Raw genomic sequence first — 14970 nt, forward strand, 5'->3', positions numbered from 1 at the left:
CTGGCTCTGTAGCCGTGCTTGCATGTCAGCCATAATCTGCAACTAGTTCTCAGGGACTGGCGGAGGGGTCTGACCCTAGTCATCATCTCTAGTCTCCGACCTGATGCCGGCTAGTCGCGTAGATTTTCTTGGACGCATAATTATCCAAGTCAATCTGCAATCAACGACTCGGCAGTTAGACTATGATGACAGGGTAATAATCCTTCCATGATCCATCATTAGAACCCCAAACATTCACAAACAATCAAAATATAACAATTTATCCAAATGTTCATCCATATATTCATTCACATGCATAGGAGTGCTAATAAGCACGCCTCAATATCATCATGCAATAGTCAAGGGCCAGGCCCTATCAGTATCTCATGCTCCCTATTAATCAAGCAGATATCAACAATCAAATTTCATTCAGATCATTTAAACAAATAGTCATGTATACACAACTACCAAACCCTGAGTTGAGCTTGTCTTTCGCCGTGAATGTACATGTCTAGCCAGTCTTCAGGAACCCTTAAACCTAGCAAGCTCTGATACCAAGTTGTAACGCCCTAGATAGCCAAGACAGTTAGACTATGTGTTTACAAAGGTGTAAGACTTGCTAATAAAGTCATTTAACTCAAAACGTGTCACTGAAACTATAATAGAACTAGGGTTAAAAGATTTTGGTCTCAAAAGCCTTATTTCTTATAAACAAACATTCATTTTACATGGGATCCCAAAAGTAGTAAGTTAAAGACCGTTTACAAAAGATTCAAGATTTAAATACAGTTGCTAGCCACTCTAAGGCAAGACAGACAAATACGCTTTTCTCGTCCTGTTCCACTCCTTGGCCGTGGCAACCGATCAGCTAATTATGTACATTCAGCCCCGAAGCTCTCCCTCTCAGGATAGGTCCAACTTTCCCTTGCCTTTACATGCACCACATAACACTCGTGAGCATAATCATTCAGCAGACAATCAGATAACTCATACCGCATAAGCATGTACTCAATAGTCTAAGCATTCATGTTAATCAAGTATTCAACATACCAAGTATATCATTTCATATCAATAATCAATTCACATATGATAACTAGGGTTAACACCCTTAGGTCGCACCCTCTATTTATCCCACTGACTCCATCCCACTTAAATCGAGCTCAATGAATATTAAGCTGTCCTCAGCTACTAGTGGCTGAGCCGTGCCCTGTGCGCAAGTATTGTTTACGGCACCCTTAGGCTGTTTATCACATGTCCCATGGCATAATACCATCTATGACATTATATAGATATAGGGAGCTCTTAGTCCCATCACAAATACATAACCGGGTGCAGTTTTCTTACCTTTAGATTCGCTAGCTTTGTTCAATTTGATCGTCAAGCACAATCCCGCCTGAGCCCTAGTGTGCACCTAGTCACAGCCATAGACCAAAATCTTCACCAAACCTTGAATCCAAAACCTAGCCTCAGGACCAATCCCGAGCCCTCAGGAAGCCCTAATTCCACCAAACGGGGTGGTGGAATCAAACCCCGAAGCCCCGGGCAAAAACCCTTAGAAATAACCCAAAAACCCCTTTCTAGAAATAGGGTAGCGCTACAACGCCCTAGGGAGAGCGCTATAGCGCTACAAACAGAGCCTAAAGGCTCTGGAACTTTGGGACCTAGCGCTGTAGCGCCCAGTGACTAGCACTATAGCGCTAGTCACAGCATAACTTTTCCCCTTTGAATTTTCCCGAGCCAAATCTTTCCAAAACTCAACCAAACCTCAACCAAACTTCATAACAAGCCTCCCAACATCCTCAACTCATCCCACAAGTCCCAACCATAAGAAATTCAATCACATGCACCCTAAAACACAAAATTCACCATGGCTGATCCTAGAGCTCAAAATCTCAGCAAAACCACAGAAATCACAAAGCGTGAAGCTAGAGTTTCTTACCTTTGATGGATGAGCTCAACCTAGTTTATCCTCCACACTAGCTTAGCCTTAACCTCCTCAAAGCTTTGGCCTCAACTCCCTAGAATTCCCCATCAAAACTCAGCTCAAAATTTATATCAATACTAAGAACTAGAAACTGAGTTACAACCTCAACACCTTACCTCAAATGGTGAGTATCCCCTGCCAATTTCTCAAGCCAAACTAGGGATCCTAGCCTCAAGGTCTTGCCCAAACTCTCTCTGAGTTTTAGCTCCAAGAAACCTCAAGAATTGGTGATGAGAAGCCTAAATCGTTGAGAGAAACCCTTGCTTTTCCCTTCATTCTTTTCTCTTTTCTTTTCTTTCTTTTCTTCAGACCTCTACTGCCTTCTACACATTCCACTAAGGTATAAAGTCTAATAATACTTATCCCTTATAAGCAAAATGACCACTTTGCCCTACCATAATTCCTAAGCCTTTAAATCCACCTTGGGGCATTTTGGTCATTACACCCGATTCCCGCTAATTCTTCGAATGTCTCTAATATTTACCGCTTACTTGCCAACACCTAACTAATCACCAATTATATTCCTCAATATCAAAATAAACTCTAATATATTCTCTAAATTCTCATAAATACCCCCAAGCTCGCCTTGAGCCGGGTATAAATCCCCGCCGTGACTTTTTTGCTAAACCGCTCACTAAGATCGCCTCGAGTCGCAGATTACAAATATATCCACATAATAATGTGGTCTTGACAATTTATTACAAATATATACAGTTATGCCCTCAACGGGCCAAAATTACAATTATGCCCTTCTAACCTAATCGGGCCTACATGCATACTAATACACATAGTCATGCATCTCAGATATTCAAATTATCATATAACATGCTTTTAATCATTAAGTCACATATAATCCAGTTATGCCCACCCGACACACTAATCAAGGCCCTTAAGCCTTATTAGTAAATTTGGGTCGTTATTATAACAATAGCAGAAATTATGATATCATAATGAAATGTCTTTACATCGCGAGCAGTTGCTGCTTGGATGTAATTAAAATTAATAGAAAAGCTACATTAAGCAGCAAAATTTTCTCAACATTATGAACAAATGTTCGCATATGGTTACAAAATAAATAAATGAATCATTGTGCAGTTGGGGGAGGATCGGGCTGAGATTGCTGGCCGACTGTTGTCCCTGCATCTTCTTCGGCACCATCAATGCCTGTCGCCAAGGAAATTTCAAGAGATTCTTGAGCTTTCTTCTCTTCTTCTAGGCGAGCAATGCATTTCACAAGTTCAACCTGCCTCATCTGCTCAGGAAGTTAAAGTTTGCCCCTGGGTTGTTCTTCCAGAACAGGTAGCAGCAGTTGAAGGTTGCTCCTATGAACCTCTCCAGGTTTTGAGAGTTGGTCTCCTCGAGCAGCTTGACCCGCCCCTCCAGCTCAGTGGCCTCCTTCATGCTGGCCGTCAGGTCCTCTTGGAGTTTGGTCGCTTCTTTGAAGTTGTTCTCTGAGGCCACCTTGAATTTTTCTTTGGCAGCAACAGTTTTGGCCAACTCTCCTTGGCTCCTTTTCAACTCCTTAGTTAAACTGGAAACTTTGTCTTCAGCCGCCTTAACCTTCTCCTCTAACACCTTGGTCTCCTCGGCATATTTGGCCTCGGTCTCCTCAGCACGATGCCAACTATGGCTCATGGTTAGGATACCCTGCGAACAGAAAAAAAACGTGAACCAGTTAGGGGAAATTAGAGAAAATATTGCTCGACTGAAGAAAAAGAGAAACACACTTACACTAAGGACTCCAGACAGCATGTGGTTCATGACCTGGCTATTTTTCAGCGGATGAAGATGAGAAAAGGCTTCCTGGCTGCGACGGTGCCTGGACAGTCTTTGCAGTTTCTCATGGGTAGCATTGTAGGCGCTGCTCAGAAAATCACTGGCCAGGGATCTCCCTGCCTGCTCGGAGGAAGGGCCACTGTGAGGAGGAGGAGGGGGAGTTGTGTTTCGAGAAGGAGTTGGAGCTGGGGGTCATCTGATCAAACCTTTTTCTTAGAAGGCTCGCTACTGCACTCCCCCAGCTGCCTTCTGCTCGGCCTCTTCTTGCTTGATGGAGCTTCGACCAAGGCGTACATGTCGAATGCGTCTTCAGAAGGCATGACTGCAAAATAAAAACAAACGATTAGACAAACTAGTTTAGAGAAGTAATGGAATAAGGAAAAGAGAAATTCTAAGTAGTATACCCGAGCTATCATCTATAGAGCTACAGCTACACTCACTATCTGCCTCGTAGAAGTCCGAATTAAAATTACCGGTCGTATATTTAAAGTTGCCATTCCTATCGAATAAGTGACAGGGGATAGGAAAATTATCTAAGAGGGAGAGATCTATACCATTCCCGTAAGAGGATTCAGATATATGGCCGGTGTAATCTGGCAGATTTTGTTTTCCCTTCCCATGGTGGGCAGGGGCAGCAGCAGCCTGGGGGCTGCTGGGTGGTTCTCGGATAGTCACTTTCGTTGGTCGTTGCCTCTGGAGTTGTGACACATCTTGCTTTTGCTCAGGGATTTCTTCTCCAGTAGCACTCCCCACGGTGGATTCCTTCACTTCTTGATGAGGTTCTAGAAGGCCGACCAGCCTTAAGTTGCTTTCAGTTACCAGCTCCTTGACGCTATTCTCTATGTTCATCATATTGGCTAAGGCTATGGCCGTTGTCTCCATCTTTGGAGTGGGGTCTGGTCAGAGCCATGGAACTAGGCACAACACCACTTTGCTAAGGACAATGAAATAAAAATCTACAAAAATAAACGACTAGAAAGTTCGACCAGAGATCGAAAAATTTACCTCCTCGAGTGAAGGCTAGGTTATCGGCAACCAGGTTTGTCGTAAGGAAGTACTCCTTGAAGTACTTTCCTACATTGTATTTGTAGGTGACATCACTAAGGAATATGCGAGTAGATTCCTGGTGGCAGAAGTGGAAAAACCCCATGTTGTTTTGGTTGGGGTTGGATTTGAGATCGAACAGATAGTTGATCTCGTATGGTGTAGGCACGGGCCATTTTTTGTGGTTATAAAGGATATAGAGTGTTGATAGTACTCTATATCCATGAGGTGTTATTTGAAAAGGGGCAACCTCGAAATAATTGGCCACCCCTTTGATAAATTCGTGCAAGGGCAAGATTGCCCCTGCCTCGTTGTGAAACCTCAATCAGGCGCTGAAGGCGCCTCCAAGCATGTTTTCCCTTTGGTCGAGTGTGGGTTTATGTAAAGTAATTCCAGGAAGCCCATTCTTGGAATACTTGGCCACCATCCTGGTTGATATGACACTAGGAGGGGTGACGTACCAGTTCGTTTCTACTCGAGGGCCATCACGAGGACAGGCTTTTGGCTGAATGTCTACTGGTGAGAAATTTAGGGGTTGAGGGTCATTTGATGGGCCCTCAGTATTGGTTGCTGGTTGGTTAGAAGGAGAATTGGTGGTTTTCTTTTTCTTACGAGCTGTATATTTGACATGACCCATGTGTGGCTAGCGGTCTGAAGAACTGGTCATAGGATTGTGATGTGAAAATGGAGGCTAAGGGAAAGGAAAGGAAGGCTGTTCTTGATCCTCGAACAACAACGCGAGAAGAACGTAGTCTATTGGTCTCTCACCTCCCAAGGATCGTGCATGAATATCTGAGAAGAGCAAAGGGGAAGTGAGAATCTACAACCAATATATAGAAGAAGAGAAATATAAGGATAACATTGCTCGTCTATAAAAGTTAAGCTTTTATACGACCAGCAGCATCCTAATATAAACACAACAAACATGCGAGCAGTTTGAAAAAACAGATCGAAAAGCGAATGTAAAACGTTTTTTCAAAAAAACTTTTTGACTTCGAATACAGGCGGGAAAAACCCAGTTTCTCTGAATACAGTAGAATCAAATTTTCACTTCGATTTCGGGCCCTAAATCAGTGCTCCAATGTCCCATGTTAAATTCTAAAATCCACCTAGTATTTTATACTACCTAAAATTCCTATTCTGGCATGTTTCTATTCATCTTTGTATGAACTCGATTACCCGAGAAGCTTTTTATCAAGAACAATGGAGGCACAATCAGAAAAACTCATGAAATTTATTCTAGAATGCATAAAAGAGAAGGTGGGTACGGAACTTACTTGGATTACAGTTTGTAGAGGAATCACAAAGATTGTTGCTCGAAGCTAGTCGAAGACTTATCGGATCACAGAGGTTTTCTGGGCTTCTTCTTAAAAAAAAATTATGAGTTCTTGAAGAGAGAGAAAGCTTCGGTAAAAAGTAAAAATTGGAAAGGTGGTATATTTATACTGATCGTGGTGCAGTTAAAAAGTAATGATGGAGTAAGATTTCGATGTATGGGAAATCGCATTAGCCGTTGAAATATTTTTGGGAAACTGTAAAAGTCATGATTGCTTACTTTTTCGAAAAGGTGCTGACAGATGTGACAAGTTAGACAAATAGCTGGTCAAGTAGGTTTATTAAATGTTGGTCACGGTAAAATAAACTTGGGGGGAAAATGTTTACCCAAAAAAGATTCACCTGATGACGTGTCAAGATTAGTACGCACGTGAGATGCGCGTGACAATTTAAGTTGTTATGTTCTAGTCGACCAGAGGACAATTCACACGGCAAAGGGGATATTTCATAGGGGACCAGGGCTGGTCGCAGTATCTCAGATATTTTCTAGAGATTTTTGATCCTATATTTATGTAAAAATTGTAATTTCCATTATTATTTAGATATGTTTGTATTAAATGTATACAAGGCCCGTCGACCCATAGGTAGATCCTTAAGTCTATAAATAAGACTGAAAGGGCTCATGAGAGGGATCTTTTGGGAGACTGAGAGAAAAAATAATTGTTCTTACATAATTCTTTGTATCTATTACTGAGCTTGTGAAACTCAGTAAACCCTTGTTTACTGATCGCAAGTATCCTTTACATTAATAAGAATACTAAGTGGACGTAGGTCGTTACCATCACTTGCGGCTGAACCACTATAAATCCTTGTGTCATTTATCTTCCTGACTTGAATTCATATAATTTCTATCGTTTTATTTGGCTTCGTGTCGTTGACCAAATCAAGGGTCAACAAGTACATTTTCCCAAAAATAAACCTGGCTGTGGCAGCCAGGCAGGTTGAACATGTACTCATCGCTCCACGCTCTCCGACTCATGGTTGGTCGACCTTTTCTTTTCCTTTATCTGCACTATAGAGCACCCGTGAGCCGAAGCTCAGCAAGAAAACTCAACATATAACATATAACATAAATTCAACAATATATAGCAAAGCAATTAATGGGTTAAACACATAGTGGCCTACGCCGTCCTAGGCCCTGGGTTTGTGGTCTTCACCGAGCGGGTGGATACAACACCCTAAGAGGGTCTCACCCTAGCGGCCTGCACTCATCGCGCTTAAAGCCGATCCTAGCCCATTTTTGTACTCGGCTTCTTGCCGTTCTCGGCCTTCGCTGTTCTCAGCCTTCGTCGTTCACGACCCTCGCCATTCTCGATCTTCACCGTTCACGACCCTAGCCATTCTCGGCCTTCGCCGTTCTCGATCTTCACCGTTCATTCATAACATACATAATAATATTCACAGATATTTAAATGCACACAAAACATAAAAATTAGGGCTGCGCCCTGCAATATAAACAATAGGGCCACGCCCTACTCTACGGGTACAACATTTTTCTTACCTGTGCCCCGAGCCATCCAAATACCATGATCCTGAGCACAATCCTCTATCCCGAGCCTCATTGAAAACCTAGTAACAACACATTTATAATAACCATCCATCAAGTTTTAAACCAATAAATAACTTCAGAATATTAATCTAGCCTCTAGGACTTTGAATTCCACTAAATCGGGTAGTAGGATCCTTCCCGAGACTTAACATTCAAGTTCCTGAGCTAAAAATCTTAACTTCCCTTTTCCTTTCCATTTAGGGACGCGACATGACCTTGAGGGGCCCACTACTTGGTTAGAGGGAAAGGCCCTCCCTGCTAAGGAACATGGCCTGCGACTTGCACCCCAAGGTCGCGACGCGCCTTGGCAAAACAAAGGCCTTCCAGCCTCTTCGAGCACACGGATCGCGGCGCTTGAAGAACAGGGCCATGCCCCGAGCCCCCAAACCCAGAATTCAACCTTTTTTCCTGCGTTTTTCCTCGAGCCTAAACCCCAATTTCATATCCCAAACACCAATTCAATCCAGAATCAAGCCTAGACTTCCCTTCCACACAACCTAGGCTTCATAACAAATCTAAAAAACAATTCATATACTCATCAAAACTCAAAACCAAACTGAAATATACCTTCCATGAAAACTTAAGGTTCTAGCAAGAATTTAACATAGACAAACGAGCATTAATTCTTACCTCTGTGTTATCTCAAACCCTAAGCTAATTTCCCCAAGTCTTTAAGCTTCCAGCCTTACAAATTCCAGCCTTTAATCCTCATTCTCTGGTCAATTTTCTTCAAAAATCTCTAAGCACCTATGAGAAGGAGTGAGAACCGAATATGAGATTGAAAGAGTGAGCTGAGTTTTTCTTGCTTTTCCTTCTAAGTCTCTAGAGTCTCAGCATCTAAATTCCATGTATATCCCTTAGCCAAAAGTCCAAATTACCCCTTAATTCTATTTAAATCCTCAAGTGCAACAAAGGGCAATTTCGTCATATGCCACATCCCGCTACGTCTTCGATTACTCCTACAAATCCCCGTTAAATCCCAACATGTCTAAAAAATTGCTAAATTACTACCCTTTACCCAGTAAATCCTGAACACCAACTGTGCTCCCAAAATACCCCTAGGCTCCTCCCGAGCCGGGTATTCGACCCCGTTGTGACCATTTAGCTAAACTGCTCCCTAAGACTGTCTCAGGTCGTGCATCACAAATACATCACCACTCACTCGTGGTATCAATCATAATATACACAAATATCACATACAAGCCCTCAACTGGCTAAAATTACAAATATGCCCCTAATAGCCAAATGGGGCCCACATGCATATTTAATTAACATTAACATGCATTTCTAATCATATAATCATCAAATTCACATACTATCACAATTAAATCAATTATTACCCTCCAGGCACGCTAACCAAGGCCCTAAGCCTTATTAGCAAATTTGGGACGCTACAACTATCCCCTCCTTACATAAATTTCATCCTCGAAATTACCTGAATAACTCGGAATACCAATCTCGCATATCTGTCTCAAGTTCCCAAGTCACCTCTTCCACTTTGGTATTCCTCCACATCACTTTCACTAAGGCGATGGCCTTGCTCCGCAAGCCTTTATCCTTTTGGTCTAGAATTTGAACCGACTTCTCTTCGTATGATAAATCCTGATCTAGCTCCAAGTTCTCATAACTCAGCACATGTGTAGAAACTAATACATACTTCCAGAGCATGGATACGTGAAACGCATTGTGAACCCCTGATAGAGCTGGAGGCATCGCCAATCTGTAAGCTACCTCTCCAACCCATTCTAGAATCTCAAAGGGGCCAACAAATCTAGGGCTCAACTTGCCCCTTACTTCAAACCATTTCACCCTCTAAATGGAGAAACTCTGAGAAACACATGGTCCCCGACCTGAAACTCTACGCTCCTGTATCTCAAGTCGAGTAACTCTTCTGGCGACTCTGGGAGGCGAGCATTTGAGCTATAATCTTCTCAATCGCCTCATTGGTCCTCTAAACAACTTCAGGACCTAGATACCTCATCTCACTCGTCTCATCCCATTGGATGGGTGATCTACAGTTCCTCCCATATAAAATCTCATACGGAGCCACTCCGATAGTTGCCTAATTACTTTTATTGTACGAAAACTCAATCAAAGGGAGATACTTACTGCATGATCCCCCAAAATCCAGCACGCAGGCTCGCAACATATCCTCCAGTATCTGAGTCGTCCTCTCAAACTGTCCATCCTTCTGAGGATGATAAGCGATACTAAACCGCAACTGTGTGCCCATAGCCTTCTAAAGGCCCTCACAAAACTTGGAGGTGAAGGTGGGGTCCCTGTCGGATACTATCTACCTCGGAGCCCCATGTAGTTGTATAATTCCCTTCACGTATAATTCAACATACTGCTCCACAGTATAAGTTGTCCGAACAGGCAAAAATTGGGCTGACTTGGTGTACCTATCCACAATCACCCACACTGAATCATGTTGTCCCATAGTCTTCAGTAATCCAACCACAAAGTCCATGGTGATATCCTCCCATTTCCACTCCGGAATCCCTAGAGGCTACAACAACCCCTGCTAGCCTTTGATATCAGACTTTATCTGCTGACAAGTCTAACAATCAGCCACATAATCTACCACATCCCTCTTCATTCCCGACCACCAATACAAAGTTCTCAAATCTTGGTACATCTTCATCGTACCCAGGTGTAAAGAATAGAGAATGGTCTGGGACTCATCCAAAATCTCTCGCCGGATACTGGAATCCATTGGAGTACAAATCTGGCCTTTGTACTTCAGTAATCCATCTCCAAAATAGAAAAGTCTTTAGCTGCTCCGCCAAGACACCTTCTTTGTGCTCTCTCAACTGGGGATCCTCCCCCTGTGCCTCCTTGATCCTCTCAAGAAGCATAGACTGAAGAATGATGTTGGCTAATTGACCAACCACCAAGTTTATACCTGCTCTAAGCTTCTCTTCAACTAACTTATCTGTTACCTGCCTTGAACTGAACAACTGTCCCGGGCCCTTCCGATTTAGCGCATCGGCCACCACACTGGCCTTTCCAGGATGGTATAGAATATCACAATCGTAATCCTTTACCAATTCTAGCCAATGCCTCTGGCACATATTCAGATCCTTCTGAGTATAGAAGTACTTCAAACTCTTATGGTCGATGTATATTTCGCACTTCTCGCCATATAAATAATGTCTCCAAACCTTAAGTGCAAACACTACCATCGCTGTGTGGGATACCTCTGCTCATACTCCTTCAACTGTCTCGACGCGTAGGCTATTGCCTTTCTGGCTTACATCAGTATACACCCCAAACCCTGTCTGGAAGCATCACAGTAGACTACAAACTTCTCATTGTCTAACGACAGGCTCAATACTGGAGCAGTGATCAGTCGCCGCTTCAACTCCTTGAAACTATACTCACACATGTCTGTCCATACATACTTATTCTTCTTACGCGTTAGTTCGGTCAATGGTGTGGCTATTCTGGAGAATCCCTCGATGAACCGCCGATAGTACCCTGCCAATACCAAAAAGCTCCTAACCTCTAGTACACTGCTCGACCTTGGATAATTTCTCACCACCTCAATCTTACTTGGGTCCACTAAATCCCCTCCTTACTAACAATATGACCCAGAAATGTTACTTGTGGTAACCAAAACTCACACTTGCTGAACATAGCATATAACCTATGCTCTCTCAACCGCTGTAATACCAGGTGTAGATGCTACTCGTGCTTTATCTTTGACTGAGAGTACACATGTATGTTGTCAATGAATATGATCATAAATTTGTCTAGATAATCCTTCAAGACCTTATTCATCAAGTCCATAATAGCTGTTGGGGCGTTGGTTAATCCAAAGGACATAACCAGGAATTCATAGTGTCCATACCTTGTGTGGAAAGTGGTTTTTGGAATGTCCTCCTCTTTTATCCTTAACTGGTAGTAACTTGACCGAAGGTCGATCTTAGAGAACACTGTCTTCTCTTGTAGCTGATCAAACAAGTTGTCGATCCTACGTAGTGGGTACTTGTTCTTAATGGTCAACTTGTTCAATTCTCTATAGTCAATACACATCTTTAAGGACCTATCCTTCTTTCTTGACTAACAACACTGGAGCACCCCATGGCAAAAAATTCGATCTAATGAATCCCAAATCCAGTAATTCTTGCAATTGAATCTTCAGTTCCTTCAACTCTGCCGGATCCATTCTATAAGGTGTCCTAGATACTGGCTTCGCTCCTGGTGCCAACTCTATGACAAACTCAATCTCCCGGTGTGGCGGCAACCCTAACAAATCTGCGGGGAACCAATCAGGAAACTCACATACTAGTCTGGTCTCATCCGACCTAACCGAAACAACTCTAGAAGTATCCACAATGTTTGCTAGGAATCCTATGCAACCCTCTTGCATTAGGTCTCTAGTCTTCAGTGCCGAAATCATAGGTACTTGCAGTCCACTCACTGTCCCCACAAATACAAAGGGTACCTCCCCTTCCGGTTAAAAGGTCACCATCGTACGCTTGCAGTCAATCGTCGCCCCGTACTTTGATAACTAATCCATCCCAGGGATCATATCAAAGTCATCCATCACTAACTCAATTTGAGCCACAGACAACTCTCTACTCTCTATCTCTACTGCTAATGCTCTAACCCATCTCCTAGAGACAACCAGTTCCCTAGTTGGCAACAAAGTCCGAAATCCCCGAGCATACAAATCATTAGGTCTACACAGCTGATCTATCACTCTACTAGATACAAAAGAATGAGTAGCCCCTAAATCAATCAATGTAGTAAAAGAAGAACCAGCATTAGAAATCTGACCTGTCACGACCTCGGGGCTAGCCTCAACCTCAGTCTGGGTCAAGGTAAATACTCTGGCATGAGTGAGGTTGTCGCTCTGTTTTGGCTCTTCCTTCCTAGATTATGGGCAGTCCTTCCTCAAATGACTAATGCTCCCACAAGTAAAGTAGCCCTGATCCTGTACTCTCCCTAATGTCGTCGTCTACACTGAGGACACACTGGAAAACTCCTCCAGTTGTCTCCCCCGCCATGACAGCCACTGAAAGCACCCCGTGCCCTCCTATCCAAGCCAAGAGGAACAAAAGAGCTTAGGGCCTTTCTCTTCTGCTCACTAGGGCCACTACCCCAGCTTGATCTAGTAAAAGGAGGCACCTTCCTCTGAGCATCACGCCTAGTAGCGCCCTCTCTCCATATCCGATCTTTGGCCCCCTCAATTGTAAGGGCCTTGTCCACTACCTGTGCATAAGTGGTAGCTCCCGGATCTAAAGTTATCTTGACGTCACGGGTGATCATAACATTCAATCCCCGCACAAAGCGATCCCTTCATGCCATGTCAGTCGGCATTAAATTCGGTGCGAACTTCGCTAACTGGTCAAACTTCAAAGCATACTCAGTAACCGTCATCCAGTTCCGAGTCAAGTTTGTAAACTTAATCACCTTCGCCGCTCGGACTGCGACACTGTAATACTTCTCATTAAATATATTTCTGAACTTTTCCTAAGTCATAACTGCAATATTCCTTCTCTGAGACACAACATCCCACCAGATGTTGGCATCTTCTCTCAACATGTAGCTGGTGCAGGATACTTTCTCATTTCCTTCGGCCCTCATGAAATCCAGGATGGAAGAAATCATGTTCATCCACTGCTCTACCCATAGTGGGTTTGGGCCACCCTCAAAGGTGGGAGGATGCTGTTTCCTGAACCTCTCATACAAAGGTTCCCATCTATTCTCCACAGCAGGCTGGGCTGGCATTAGTGCCCCAGCCTGTGGAGCCTGTAACTCAATGCCCCGAGGAGGGGCTTGCTGCCTCAACTGTCGAAGCTCTTCTTTTGTTCGGTGAATTCTAGCTTCCATATCGGCAAATAATTGTTGCCAATTCAATGGGGCGGGTGGAGGGTCCTGACCCTAGTTGTCATCCTCAACCCTATTGCCGCGGAGTCTGATTGATCACTGAGGCATTACTGCAATATGCCTGCAATCAATGACGCCACACATCAAGCATGTAACAACATCAAAAACTACCTCTGAAACTCATCAATCAGCCACAACACGCAAGTCCACATATCACACACGACATACAACAATAATGGGGGCCATGCCCTAACATCATGCATATAACAATATATTCACTATGCTCTATCTATATATATTCAGGCAAACAAGGCAACTTAAACAAGCAATTAAGCATAAAATTCATTAAATACCAACCAACCCTGAGTCGAGCTTGTCACTGGTAGCGAGAGTACATGTTCGGTCGATCTCTAGGACCATAAATCTTGGCAGGCTCTGATACTAAGTTGTAATGCCCTACTTCCTTAGAGTCGTTACTATGTGATTTAAAAATGTGCCATTAGCTCGCTAAACGAGGTTTTAGGTGAAAAGTGTGACTAAACTGAAGTTAAACTCGTTTAATGAAAAAAATTATAAAATTTGGACATTCATTGAAATTATAGAAAGTTATACAGTTGGGATCTAAAAAATATTATTTAGAAAATTTCCTTACAACTCAAAGTATTCACACGATCGACCTAGGCGACAAAACAACCATTTCAGTACATTTTCCCAAAAATAATCCTTGCCATGGCAGCCAGGTAGGCCGAACATATACTCGTCGCTCCATGCTCTCTATACTAATGGTTGGTCAACCTTTCATTTTCCCTTACCTGCACCATAGAGCAACTGTGAGCCAAAGCCCAGTAAGAAAACTCAACATATAACATATAGCTTAACATTCAACAGTATATAGCAAAGCAGCCAACGGGCTAAACACATAGCGGCCTACATCGTCCCGAGCGTTTCACCAGGCCCTGGGTTTGCGGTCTTCACCAAGCAAGTGGATACAGCTCCCTAAGAGGGTCTCACCCTAGTGGCCTGCACTCAACATGCTTAAAGTCAATCCCGAACCCTTCCCGTACTCGGCTTCTTGCCATTCTCGGCCTTAGTCATTCACGACCCTCTTTGTTCTCGACCTACGTCGTTCTTGGCCTCACCGTTCATTCATAACATACATAATAATATTCACAGATATTTAAACGCATAAAAAACATAAACATTAGGGTCGCGACCAACAATACAAAAAATAGGGTCGCACCCTGCTCTACGGGTACAACAATTTTCTTACCTGTGTCCCGAGTTATCCAAATATCGCGATCCTAAGTACAGTCCTCTATCCCGAGCCTCATTAAAAACCTAGTCACAACACATTCATAATAAAAATCCATAAATTATCAAACCAATAAATAACTTCAGAATATTAATCTAGCCTACGGGACCTTGAATTCCACTAAACCAGGTAGTAGGATCCTTCCCAAGCCTT

Source organism: Humulus lupulus, chromosome X (assembly GCF_963169125.1).
Source record: "Humulus lupulus chromosome X, drHumLupu1.1, whole genome shotgun sequence".
Lineage (NCBI taxonomy): Eukaryota > Viridiplantae > Streptophyta > Magnoliopsida > Rosales > Cannabaceae > Humulus > Humulus lupulus.